The sequence below is a fragment of the Meles meles genome, chromosome 1 (genome assembly GCF_922984935.1).
Source record: "Meles meles chromosome 1, mMelMel3.1 paternal haplotype, whole genome shotgun sequence".
Classification (NCBI taxonomy): domain Eukaryota; kingdom Metazoa; phylum Chordata; class Mammalia; order Carnivora; family Mustelidae; genus Meles; species Meles meles.
The window spans coordinates 169,872,925-169,885,712 of NC_060066.1; the positions used below are offsets into that span (position 1 = coordinate 169,872,925).

Here is a 12,788-nt window from a genome sequence, read left to right on the forward strand (position 1 = left end):
GTCGACTTACAGGGGCATCTGGGTGGCTCAGTGGGTTAAAGCCTCTGCTTTGGTTCAGGTCATGATCCCAGGGTCCTGGGATGGAGCCCACGTACGGCTCTCTGCTCAGGAGGGAGCCTGCTTCCTCCTCTGTCTCTGCCTGCCTCTCTGCCTACTTGTGATCTCTGTCTGTCAAATAAATAAATTAAAAAAAATAAAAATGAATAAATAAAGTAGACTTACAGGATCCTGGTTGGGGGTAGGGGGTCGGTCAGGCTCGGATTGTCCTTTGCCCTTAGCAAAGCCTTAAGGTGGGGGTAGTTGAGTCCCTAAAGGAGAGTCACTCTGCCTATTTCAAGGGCTTGTCAGTAGGGAAGGAAATTTAATAATTTTTCATCTGCCTCTGTGTCCCACATCATCTTGAAGGTTGCCCATGCCTACACACGCACACACACACACAGAGGGAGAGAGAGGGTAAGTGCTTAATAAAACTTTGTGTGAGTACATGAATGAATGAAAGATAAGACAGATGGCTCCTGAACTGTGATTTTATGGCAGCATATTTTCCAATGTATTCATTCTTTCAATACATATTTATTGAGCTCCTGCTCTGTTGCAGGTCTGAGGTTCTGGCAGTATAAAGGTGAAGAGAGGAGAGTCCTGGCCCCCCAGAGGCTGTTCTGGGGATGGGGCCATCTCATGTTCTTTGTTTAATTAAGTTGGCTACACTCCAACTAGTTGCTTAATAATAAATGATTTGAAAAATCTGAAAACATCTGATATTTTTACAGATCAGTGACCTGTTAGATGAACAGGCTAAATCTTGTTTAATCTGTGCTTCTGTTCATCAAAGAAGTCTTTTGGTGTGGAGTGTGACAGCAAATTAGATTGTACTTTCATTGTGCTGTTTGCTACCCCCCATCTTAAAAATAATAATGGTATATATTTATGGTAGAAACCTTAGAAACAAAAAAAAAATGTATAAATACCTCTCATAATCTCAGAAACAACAAATCAATGATTATTAACATTTGGTATATTTCCTTTCAATTTTCGGTTTGTTGTATTTTTAGGAACGCACACATAAACACAGCTGAGTCATGCTTTTTGCCTCCTGCTTTTGCTGTTTTTCTTTTCTTTACTTAATAATATACTTACCGCATATTTTTTGCATATTATTACAAATTCTTAAAATGATTTTTAATTACATTTAGAATTTATGGTATGGCATGTCATAATTTTTAAACCCTTTCCCCATTATTTATAAAAGCTAAACATTGGAAACAACTACACTATGAACATCTTTGTGTGTTACTATTTTCCCTAATCTGATCATTTTATTAGCATTCTTGAAGTAGAATTAGTGAGTTAAAGGGTATGAATATGTTTAAGTCCTTTCTCTCCCTTTTTTACTAATTTTTCTTTATCAGAGATGGTTAATTCTTCTCATCTTATTTTGGATGAGTCTGGCCTCAACTTTATTTAATACCCTTTTATAATTAACAGGGTCAGCCGGCTCCAAGCCCTCTCCCTCCTTAAAGCACAGCAAGCAGCTTCAAGATGGGTTTTTTGAGACAATGCCGTCATTCACCGATATCCACAGTGCTGTCTGATGCTGCTTCTGTTGATGTTTTTGTAGTCTGGGTGATGGATTTTTGTAACAGCAACTATAAGTGGACTTGACATCAGAAACACTTTTTTTTAGTGCCTCCAGCCTGCATTTTGATCTTTTAGCTAAAATATACTGGACGCACTTCTTCTGCTCTCAGACTCCTAGAAGAGCAATCCCACTGAGGCTGTGTTGAATTAGCCTGAATCACCAGCTTCTCATTGCTTGCTGGGATAAGGGCTATCCATCCCTGGACTCTCAAGGTCCTGGTTCTCATCTTGGTCTGTTTCAACTGTGGAAGAATCAGGGAGCTCATTATCGTCAGCCTTAATACTGGGTAGTGAAACTTTAATTGAATCTACTTATAAAACTCTCACATCTCTGTAATGCTCTGCAGTTTACAAAGCACTTCCAAGGGCATCAGCTAATTTGATTGTCACCATCTTTCTGTGAAGTAGCTGTTGATACCATTCCTGTCTCACAGGCAGGGTAACCGGGATACAAGCAGTGCAAGCTGCTAGGGTTAGTAATGGAAAGAATGTGGAAACATCCTTTGAAAACATATAGACCCAATTTCAAATCAACTTCGTCACAAACTAGTTGTATTAAGTAAGTTCTTGGAGGATCAGATTCCTCCTCTGTGCACGGAACAGTATAGTTGATTCTTGTTTTTTGCAGATTCTTAATTTGCGAACCCAACTGCTCACTAAAATTTATTTGTAATTCCAGTTCAGTACTGGTGGTGCTTTTGTGGTCATTAGCAGACATATACAAATCAACAAAAATATGAGGAGTTGCCCAATATGCATACTCCCAGCTGAGGTCACACAAGGCAATGTTCTGCCTTCGGTCCTACTATGAGCAGGTATCCTTTGTGAGGTCATTCTAGTGTCACGTATTTTATATTTTTGTTCTTTCTGTTGGTGATTTCACGGTTTTCCATGGTTAAACCCCAAGTATATGCTGAAGTACCGGCTTGTATTTGTAAGCATAAATAGGCTGTGATGTGCTTTATGGAGAAAAGACATGTGTTAGGTAAGTTTTATTCAGGAGTATGTTACAGTGTTGTTGGCCATGATTTCAGTATTAATGAATCCACTTTGTATTAAATAAAGTGTCTTTAAACAGAAACACACATAAATCCACATATGTATTGATCAATTGATGAAATTGTTGTGACCAGAGGCTCACAGGAACCTAACTCTGTGTTTCCCTTAGGAGCAATGGCTCATTATTCCCACAGCTTAATAGAACATTACTGCAAATAACAAGAATCGATTGTATCTATTTTGTGAGGTTGCTGTGTATGTTAAGTAGGGATGTGTGTAAAATGCCCACTGTGTTGATGTTCTGTAAGAGGCCGCTATATTCTACTGCATGAGGGAACAGAGGCTGCGAGAAGTTACCTGCCTTATTTAAAATCAGTAAACCAGAAAATGATTCAGGTTAGTAGCATATAAATCCATTCTGTCTGAATCCAAAGCAGTAGTCCTCAAAGCATACGGGCTGCATCTAGGAATAATCCCATATGGGGAAATTAAATGCTTTTTCATTCCTTCTGTGTTTTCTCTTCATTTAAACATTTTATCTACATGACTGAATTCTGAAAAACCTATTTAACCCCCCACTACCACCATCTTTTTGCCAGGCCCGGTGCTAACCATATGCCATCGGTATGTCTTCTTTGCAGCACGCCTATAAGGTAGATATTGTTGTTATCATGACCATTTTAGAGACCCAGGGAAGTTAAATGAATTTTTCAAAGTGCTACAACTTGGAAGAAGAGTCAAGATAACACTTCGGGTCTTTCTGACTCCACAGCTCCTGCTCTCAGTCTTGACATCAGAGAGTGCCAGACTCTTGGGAAATCTATAGACCAGCAAAACAGCCAACTGAAGGGACGACAACAACAAAGCAGTGGAGAAGGACACCGTGTTATCTACATTTACCTGCCCAGGTAAGGTCATTCAAGATAGTAGTCAGCGTTAACTGTCATGGTCTTATACAGAAAAGTTATCTTACTATCATAAAAGTATGACAAACTTCACTTTGGATTAAAAAAAAATCCCAACCCATTCACCTTTATGAAAGCCTTACAACATTGTCATTCTTTTTCTCATTTTGCCCAGGACAGGGCTGCCTTTATCACAGAGAAATGGCCTTTCATAACCACTGTATTCTAAATTATTTCCCCTGATCTCGGCCTGAGCTTTGTCACGTACCCAGGCAGTGGATTGGATAAAATGGTATCTAAGATCACTTTTCAGTTCCAAGGATGATTTTAGAGTTTGGCCCCTGTCTCCTTCCAGTCCAGAGACAAAGAGGAGGCCGGCCTCATGCACATCAGGCATCAAGTCAGCAGCTGCTTCTCTATCAATCTTGCCCTTGACGGGAGCAGGCACCTTGTGAATTGACCTCTAGGAAGAGAGTGAATGCTTAGTGGTGGCAAATAAGTTGTATTAACTATTGGGTAACAGAGCTCACACATAAATCTCCTGTGGATCTATATTCCTTAAGGAAATCCATCAGGAAAGAGAGGCAACTCATGGAAGACAGGGACATAACTCTCTGGCTGTTTTTTTTTTTCCCCTGAGATTTTTTTTTCCCCCTGAGATAAATACCCTTCAGAAATGGAAATGGTCCACCAGGTAAGTTAGCTTTAGGATTCTTCCACTTTTCTACTCACCTATAAATTAGGGGTCATCCATGGTCCAAGCTTGTGCTCATTTGCTAAAATGTTGCTAAAATAATAAGAAAGAACCAACAGTAAGTATAGTTTATTGATGTGAATATGGTACCCTCTGATGATATGCCAAGTTCTGAGCATATTTAAACCTCACAACAGCCTTGGGAGATAATACCATCATCATCCTCATCTACAGATGAAGAAACTGAGACACCAAAAGATGAAATGTCTTGACCCATCACATCACTAAAAACATAGTTTTTAGTGAACCCATACCCCTCTCTGCAAAACCTCAGCATTCTAACCAATACACTATGCTCCCTGGCCTATAGTAGATGCTGTCTTTCCATATCATTTCCAAATTTTGCTATGAAATGCCCAGCTTCTTGATTTTTCCTTTTTGGTGACCATGTATGAAAATAGCCTGAATCAACTCAATTAATATATATATAAATCTTACTGTGTGTGTCTGATTCAGTGCTCTGTAGACAGAGACATGAAGAGCAGGCCTCTGCTTTCAGGAAGTGCCCATTCAAGAAGGGCGGCATGTATACCTGCGGCGAGGATATAAATTCTGTAGGAGAGGTATTAGGGAAGTTGCGAGAATACAATACCAGTTGAGCTTGGAGGTTGGGGGTCAGGAGCAACAGTGCTCTCCAGGTGGAGGTGAGAAGAGGACCCATGGAGCCTCCGTGGCTGGACTGTGGGGTGTATGTGGGATTTTGTGGGCAATGTTGGTGCTGCAGTCATCCCAGGGTCATATTTTGGAGGTACTTGAATGCCATTGAAAGGAGATTGCATTTTATTAAGTGGACTATGGGGACACCGCAAAAGTGTTCAGACCCAAAAGGAACACGATCGTAGCTGAATTCAGGATAAATATACCCTAAATTTATGGTTAAAGATCTCATATATTACCTCTCTAGCATATCTGTGTATATCAGGAGACAAGAGAGAACCACATGTATGAACCTCAGGTAATGGGATTTCAGATACCAGGGCAAATCCTTGGTTTCTAGTTCCCTCAGTCAAACCACTTAGATGGCAAGTTCCCAAATGTGGTGAGTCAAATGAAATACTGGGAAGACTGGTAGAGATCCAGATCCCTGGGCTCTGCCTCCTGAAGGGGCTAGTTCAGAAACACTCCTAGTCTTGGGACTAGGCGTCAATGTTTTTAAAGCTGGCCAGCTGAGTTCAGTAACCACTGACTCCCATAATGACTTCTATTGGATGCACTGAAAACATTTGTATCAATTTAAGGAGCTTTACTTAAAGATCATCTTTGAAGCCCCTCCAAAGTGGCTTAAATTGCCATAGATGTGCTTTAGTCAGGGCTCTTCAGGGAAACGGAACCAATAGGATACGTGTGTGTGTGTGTGTGTGTGTGTGTGCAAACAAAACCAATAGAATGTATGTGTACACACATACACACGCATATATTCTATTGGTTTTATGTTTAAAATATTTATCTTATACACACTCACACATACACACATGCACGCACACACAGACTTAGAAGGAACCGGCTCAGCCGGTCTCAAGACTTGCAGCTGGCTGGCTGGAGTCCCAGAAAAACTGATGTGTAGGTCCAGTCCAGCAGCTAGTAGCGGATTTCAGCCCCAGCAAGAGCCAACGCTTCAATTCAAGTCTGAAGGCAGGAAAAAAACAATGTCCAAAGTGAGCACGCTCAGGCAGGATGAAATTCCCTCTTACTAAGCCTTTTCGTTCTATACAGGTCTTCCTTCACCTGTTTGGATGAGGTCCATCCACATTAGTGAGGACTAAATCTGCTTTACTCAGTCTACAAACTCATACATTAATTTCATCCAGAAACACCCTCACAGACATACCCAGAATAATGCCTACCAAATATCTGGATACCCTGTTGTCCGGTTGAGTTGATATATAAAATTAACCATCACAAGATGTTATAATAGGGACTTCATTATAATAGTATGGTCCCTATAATAACAATGGTAACAAGAGTTATTATTATTTACATTCTTTTCATAGCTGACACGGTAACTGACACAGCTGACACTGTGTAGACAGTGTTTGCAACTGAAGAAAGCAAGCATAGGTGTTTATACTTTATTAGGGGTTTTTGTCACTTATCATCTTGTTTTACCCTATTACCCTATTACCTTCTGTTTTCAAGATGGGTTTGCACAAAGTACAAAGAGGTGAGCTTACCTGTCCAAGGACACAGGGTAAGCGATAAGGACCAGCTCAAACCCAGAGCTTCTTTTGAGATCTTTTCACTGTATGACACTAGGTCATTACAGATTAATTACTGGCACAGACATGCATGCCTCCTGACCATCAGCAATTTTCTGATCTTATGACTACATCTATTGCTATCTCTAAATACTGGAGAGGCACAAATTAACAAGTGAAAACCACGAGATATGTTTGTACTTAATGCTACTAACAGGCAGCATAATTACAAGAGAACTGAGAGTGTTGCTTTACAAACATATTAATAAAAAACTCTCTTGCCATTCTCGAGTATAAATTACACAGCAGAAGGCAAGGAGAGACTGGGCTTGACAGTTGGAGGATAACAACCTTGAAATATATCTACATTATCTGGGGGGTCTTTGGAGGTCTGTCTTTTGGACTTGGTTAGAGACCATGCTAATGAACTGCCTTACGGTCCATATTTTTTCGGGGCCATCTATATTTCTTTTAAGCCCAAGTTTACCACAATTGGGAAAACTGCTTACTTAGATGTGAGGTTCCAGTCATTTTATATGCTTAATATGGTTAAATAAACCTGTCCAATTAATCAGAGGCCATTAGATTAATATATAGTTGTTTATCTCACAACATTTTCTAATAGACTGACATAAATTATTCTTTATATTTCTATTACGGTTCATAGTTCATTCATTTGACAACTATTTATTCATAGTAATCTTTGCTAATAACTAGAGTTGGAGAGAGAAGCTACATTCATTGCCTTCTGGTAACTCCCCATTTTGTACAGTGGCTCTCAACTGTGGCTGCATATTAAATCATAGAAGAGCATTTTGAAAATGCCAATGCCCAGGCTCCAACCTGGAGATCCTGATTCTCTCGGTCTGGAATGGAGCCCAGGCATCAGTATATTTTAAAGGCTTTTTAGGTGATTATAACACACAGAGCCCAGATCTGGGGGAGACACAATTATACATCCAGACAAACTGCTCTGTTTTAAGTACCAGAGGAGAGAAATGTGTTACTGGCTATGGGTTACGAGTGCTTAGTTCTTCTAGAGTGGACGTGGAAGGGTTTTACCGGGACTATGGTTTTCCATTTGAGGGTACCAGAGAGTTTTAATTTTAATAAAATTGTACTACTGTTTTATTTGAGCCTTATCTTGGAGAATGGTGGACAAGGGAAGGGAGGAGATACACTGGATCGTGCCTATGCAAAGGCACACGGAGAAAGGGTGTCAGTGTCTTCAGAGAATTTTGAGTTGTTTAGCTAGGCTGAAATGTTAAGTGTATGAATTAATTATCATTAATTATTTCATTCAAACAATGCTTACTGTGGGTATAAGCTGTGTGAACTTATTCAAATATAAGACAAAAAAAGGTCCTACCCCCAGCCAACTCAAGCTATTCAAGGAAACGCATAACGAATGATGGTGATGATGATAACATAGTAACCAGAGCTCAAAATGGAAATTTTGACTAGACACTAAGAAATAACAGAAATGAAATTCCGAAGTGGAGTGTCAAACCAGGGCTCTCACGGGTGAGATGGGATGGATGTATGAACAGTTCACCTAGCAAGAGTTCTCCAATGATGGAGACCTCTGAACCATGCTGTCCAGTATGGGAGCCACTAATCTCATATTGAAATAATAGGTAGTTTAAGTAAAATATATTATTTAAATCAATTTCACCAACTTTCTTTGTTACTTTTTACTATGTGCCTACTAGAAAGATAAACATTACAAATGTGGCTTGCATTGGTGGCCTGTGTTATATTTCTCTGAGACAGCACTGCTCTAGAGTCCTCAAAATTGCCCACTAGACGAGGAGAGAGTCTGGAAAATCTGTGAGACCCAGAGCCCCTAAACCCAGTTTGCTTATATACAAGCATGAATAAGACCTGTCCTACCTCTTCTTCCTCCCCATTTGTCACCTCCCCACTTGTCACTTCCTCCCTTACCTGTCACCCTTGGTTGGGGCGGGGGGAGGGAAGAGGGAGCAGGGAGGCTAGAAACCATATGTAGCTCAGCCAGCTATGCCTTCTCCCTTTCCTCCCCCAAGTCTCCATCCTAAAAATGGCCAGAACTGAGAGATATCAGATTGCCATTAAATCTTAGTCAGGACTTGATTTATGCCTTGGACAGTACATCCTCATTTCTGAACTGAAACTGCATTTGTGACTTAAAGATCCTGTAGAACTCTGTTACCTGGGAGTGAGCTGAAAAGTCATGGGGTTTTCATCTAAGGGCAGGAAGAGACTATACTACTGAATATATTTATAGTCTATTCTATTATTTATTTCTTAATTTTTTACTGTGAAAAATTTAAAGAAAGCAGGCATGAAGGTGAAGAGACTCCTATAATAAACTCCCATTTATCCCCTTCTCAGTTTTGACAATCACAACACCTTACCTATTTTATCTATTAAATAGGTATAGGAGGAGGGACTCCAGTGTTTTATTTTATTTTAAAGATTCATTTATTTGCAAGAGAGAGAGCACACACAAGTGGGGATTAGGGCCAGAGGAAGAGAGAGAAAATCCTCAAGTGGACTCCCCAGTGAGCGCAGAGCCCAACTCGGGGCCTTATCCCACACCCTGAAATCATGTCCTGAGCTGAAACCAAGAGTCAGACCCTTAGGACCTAGTTGCCCCAGGACTCAAATATTTTAAAGCCAGTCCCAGCCATTATATTATTATACTAACAAATACTTCACTGCGTGAAAGATGAGGATTTTGCTTCTAAAACTCATTTTATTTTAAGGGGACAGCAGGAAATTTGAAAGTAAGCACATTTCAGCTGTATCATGAGTCATGTCTGTTAGCACACTCGTACTGATAGGAATGACAGTAACAGACCAAGTGTAGGGACCTTAGAGGTCATTAAGTCCTGTCCTCTTAGTGAAGCTCAGAGGGGAAGGGACTTGCCTGGACCACCTGGAAGCAGCTCTGGGACTGGCATCCAGGCCTGCCCTCTCAAGACAAAAGCCTGCTCACTTGACTCTCACTTGGAGAGACTTGAACTTGGCTTCCTGACGGCCTTAGCTGGGTCTCTCCAGCACCTCCCAGACATCTCCTGTGTGTTTCAGTCCTTCCAGCTGAGAATCACAGAGGAGCTTCTTGAATATCCGTTGTGATTTACCAGCAGATTAAGTTGGGAAGTCTGCATGCGGCAATTATTTGGCACTTAATGTCTTCGAGAGCCCTTGTGTGATCTTCAGGATAAAGTCAAGAGCCAGCAGATCCTCAAGGCATCCAGGTGCTCTGAGGATAGAGGCTTGGCTTCTGAGGAAGAGTTATATTAAGGACTTTTCCCATGGGATCTCTCAAGGTTCCTCAGGACAGCTAACAGTCTGAGTTCCCTAGCAAGATGAACCCTCTGCCAACCTCTTGGAAGCCACCTTCTCTAGACTGTTGGGAATGGCTTTGCTTTTGTAAGAGGTGAAAGAAGACCATCTTGACCCTCTAGAAGACCATCTAGACCAACTGTTCTATGCCTCTAGTCCCCAGCTCCTTAGCTTCTTATGAGCATAATGGCAGCCTTAACTCCTAAGTTCACATCCCCTCAATTTAACTGGATGCTTTGTACTGCTTAGAATTGATCCAGCCCACTACATGTTGCCCATTTAGGTCCACTACTCCCTGCTTTCATTTTATCAGATTTTTACATTTTTCTGCTGTACCCACTCCTGCATTTGCCTACAGACTTCCATTCTCTTGGTTCAGTTCTGCCCTGACAATACAAGTTGCCTTCTTGTCACCATCCTTGTGTTGGTCTTTTGGCCACATTCCACGTTTTCCCCATTTTTTATGTTATGGTATCATATCCTTATGCTTAAAATAATGCATATCATTATTTTTCCACTAAATTCTATGGACCCCCATCTACTCTTATTGATAGGAATTGCCTTATTCCTCTTTAGAAGTCTCCCTCCCCAGTGGTTTTATCCAGAATATCTGGGGCTCTGTCCTGGCTCTCCTGCTTGCTTTAATCATGTGAACTTGGGCAACTTACCACCCCTCGATCTTCATCTACAAAGTAGCAATATCACCTAACTAGCACATAGCGAATGGCCATGTAGGTTATACACATGTGATCAGCACCTGCGTGCAGTATGTGATAGACACACTACAAGTTTAGTCTTGGAGGGACTTCTGGTTTCCACTACATGCTGTGTTCAAACCAGTCTTTTCCATCAGCCTCCAAGCCATGGGTTTGTGCTTGGGTCACATGTTCAAATGATATTTTTCTTATGGAAACGTCACTTCTGCAACACTTGCTTTGTTTGCTGACCTCACTGGGGAACTTTGTCCTCTCAGGAGACCCCTTGATCTCAGCAGTTTCACCCACTTTCTCACGGGGTCAGCTGTGTTATCAGACCCCCTTGAAAGGGGAAGGGTTTGCCTACGGAACCTGCTCTACTCTTTTCCTGGAGGGATCCATTCACAGAAGACCCAGTCTAGGTTGAAGTTATCTATTTGTTGGAGAAATAGCTGGAATTTCCCTTGATTAAATACTAATAATGATGAAGCCTTTGATGATGATGGGTTCTTCCTAGGGACCATTCTGTTATATAGGTTCCTTACACAGAGACATAGTCTCTGTCCTCAGTTTATTGCCTAGCCGGGAAGCTCAAATATATTCAAAGTTCCTTACAAGAATTCTAGAGATAATGGCTGTAAAAAAGCAGAAGAAAGAGTTATTTTAGGTGATTAGTGGCCATGGTTTCATGTAAAAGTGGTATTTAAGCACTTTCTGAACACATCCAGTAGAAAGGAGGGGCTCATTATCAAGCAGAGCAGCCCAGCTTAATGTTGTCTGGGATTACAGGTGGATATTTCCTATGCTAGTGAATTAAATTTCACATTCCTCATTCTACCTCCTGGGATTAGGGAGACCAGTCTTAATGCAGAATAATAATTCTGTGGTTATAGGGCGTCATTAGAAGAATGGAACAATGATAGCAGTGGGGAGGGGTCAGAATGTGGATTTTTCTGAATTTGAAAGAGTTAGTATTGTTCTTGGAAGATAGATGTAGGAAACATTAAAAGAAAAAAGAGATCACACATTGCAAATCCTCTGCAATTGAGGGGTGGGTGCTTAGTGATATTTGCTTCTCATTACTCTACTTACAGTGACTTAAGGTCATAGACTCAGACTCTCAGTTTGGAAGGGACTTGCAACATCCAGTCCAAGCATGCAGTACCCACTCCAGTACAATGATCCCTTGTACAGCATTCCCTAATTGGTGCTTGATTATTCCCACTGATACAGAGCCCTCTACTTAGTGGGAATATTTCAGAAGTGATACAATAGGAAAGATATTGGCCTAAGTATCAGACATACCTGGGTTCAAATGTACCTTACCTTATGCTGGACAAAGTCACCCCCTCTTGAGTCTTAGATGTCTCATCTGAAAAATGGGGGGAAATTGCCTACCTCATGGTGCATGTATAGATGTGAAATAAGGTAACATAAGGAATATCTCTGACCTGGTATCTAATGTACAGTAGGTACTGAATAAGTAGTAATTAATAATAGGTATGTCATAAATGTCAATTTATTCACCTCTTTCTCTGCTAAGTATTGTCTTAACTTCTGCAGTTAAAAAAAATCAACCACATTACTGATGGCATAAAAGTTGTTAATAAGGCTAGAAGCTGATAGGCAGGAAGGCATGATTTTATTCCTTTTCCATTTTCTATATTTAATACCTAATGTTATGGCTTTGAAGTCATGGCATTTATTCCAGCGGTGAATGGGGCCTCTGTAGCTGGCCAGAAGACTCTCCTAATTTAAAAATAAATAAAATGTGAACTGCCCTAGTAGTCTGAATCACCCTTCACTCTTTGGCCATCAGAAAGTCCTGAGCCTTTTCAAGCATCTCCAGATATTAGAGCTGGGAAACATCTTAGAGCTTCTTAGGTTATTATATTTTACAGATGAAGAAACTAAGACAGATTATGACTAGATCACAGTCACATAACTCATTTGCGATGAAGCTGAGATTTGTGTGGGTTCTCTAACTCCAAGTCTTATAGCCTTTCCATTGTATCCCACTGCCTCTCTAGAATAATAATGTTTTCAAGTGACACCTTCATCACCCTGCCCGATCTCCAAGCAGTGGCCATGTAATTGGGATTTTTCTCCTTCTTTATGCATCATCTCTTAACTTGGAACCTTGCCTATGGGAGTTTGACAAGTTGGTACTGCTTTGACTTTCTCGGGAAAGGCTGGAAAGGGTCTGGAGGGGGAAGAAATGTCAATGTGGTTTGGAAACTGGAAGTGATTATGAAACCTTGGATCCTGCAAA

General features: G+C 40.8%; 1 protein-coding gene across 2 annotated transcripts in view; it reads left to right on the forward strand.

The window, feature by feature from the left end:
- Window positions 1-12,788, forward strand: part of DAB1 (DAB adaptor protein 1) — a 1,148,653-nt gene that overhangs the window by 205,165 nt on the left and 930,700 nt on the right. For both annotated transcript variants that reach the window (XM_046006944.1, XM_046006943.1), the window contains exon 2: window positions 3,410-3,545. The gene's annotated coding sequence lies outside the window, so the exon portion shown is untranslated. The remainder of the gene's footprint in view (window positions 1-3,409; window positions 3,546-12,788) is intronic.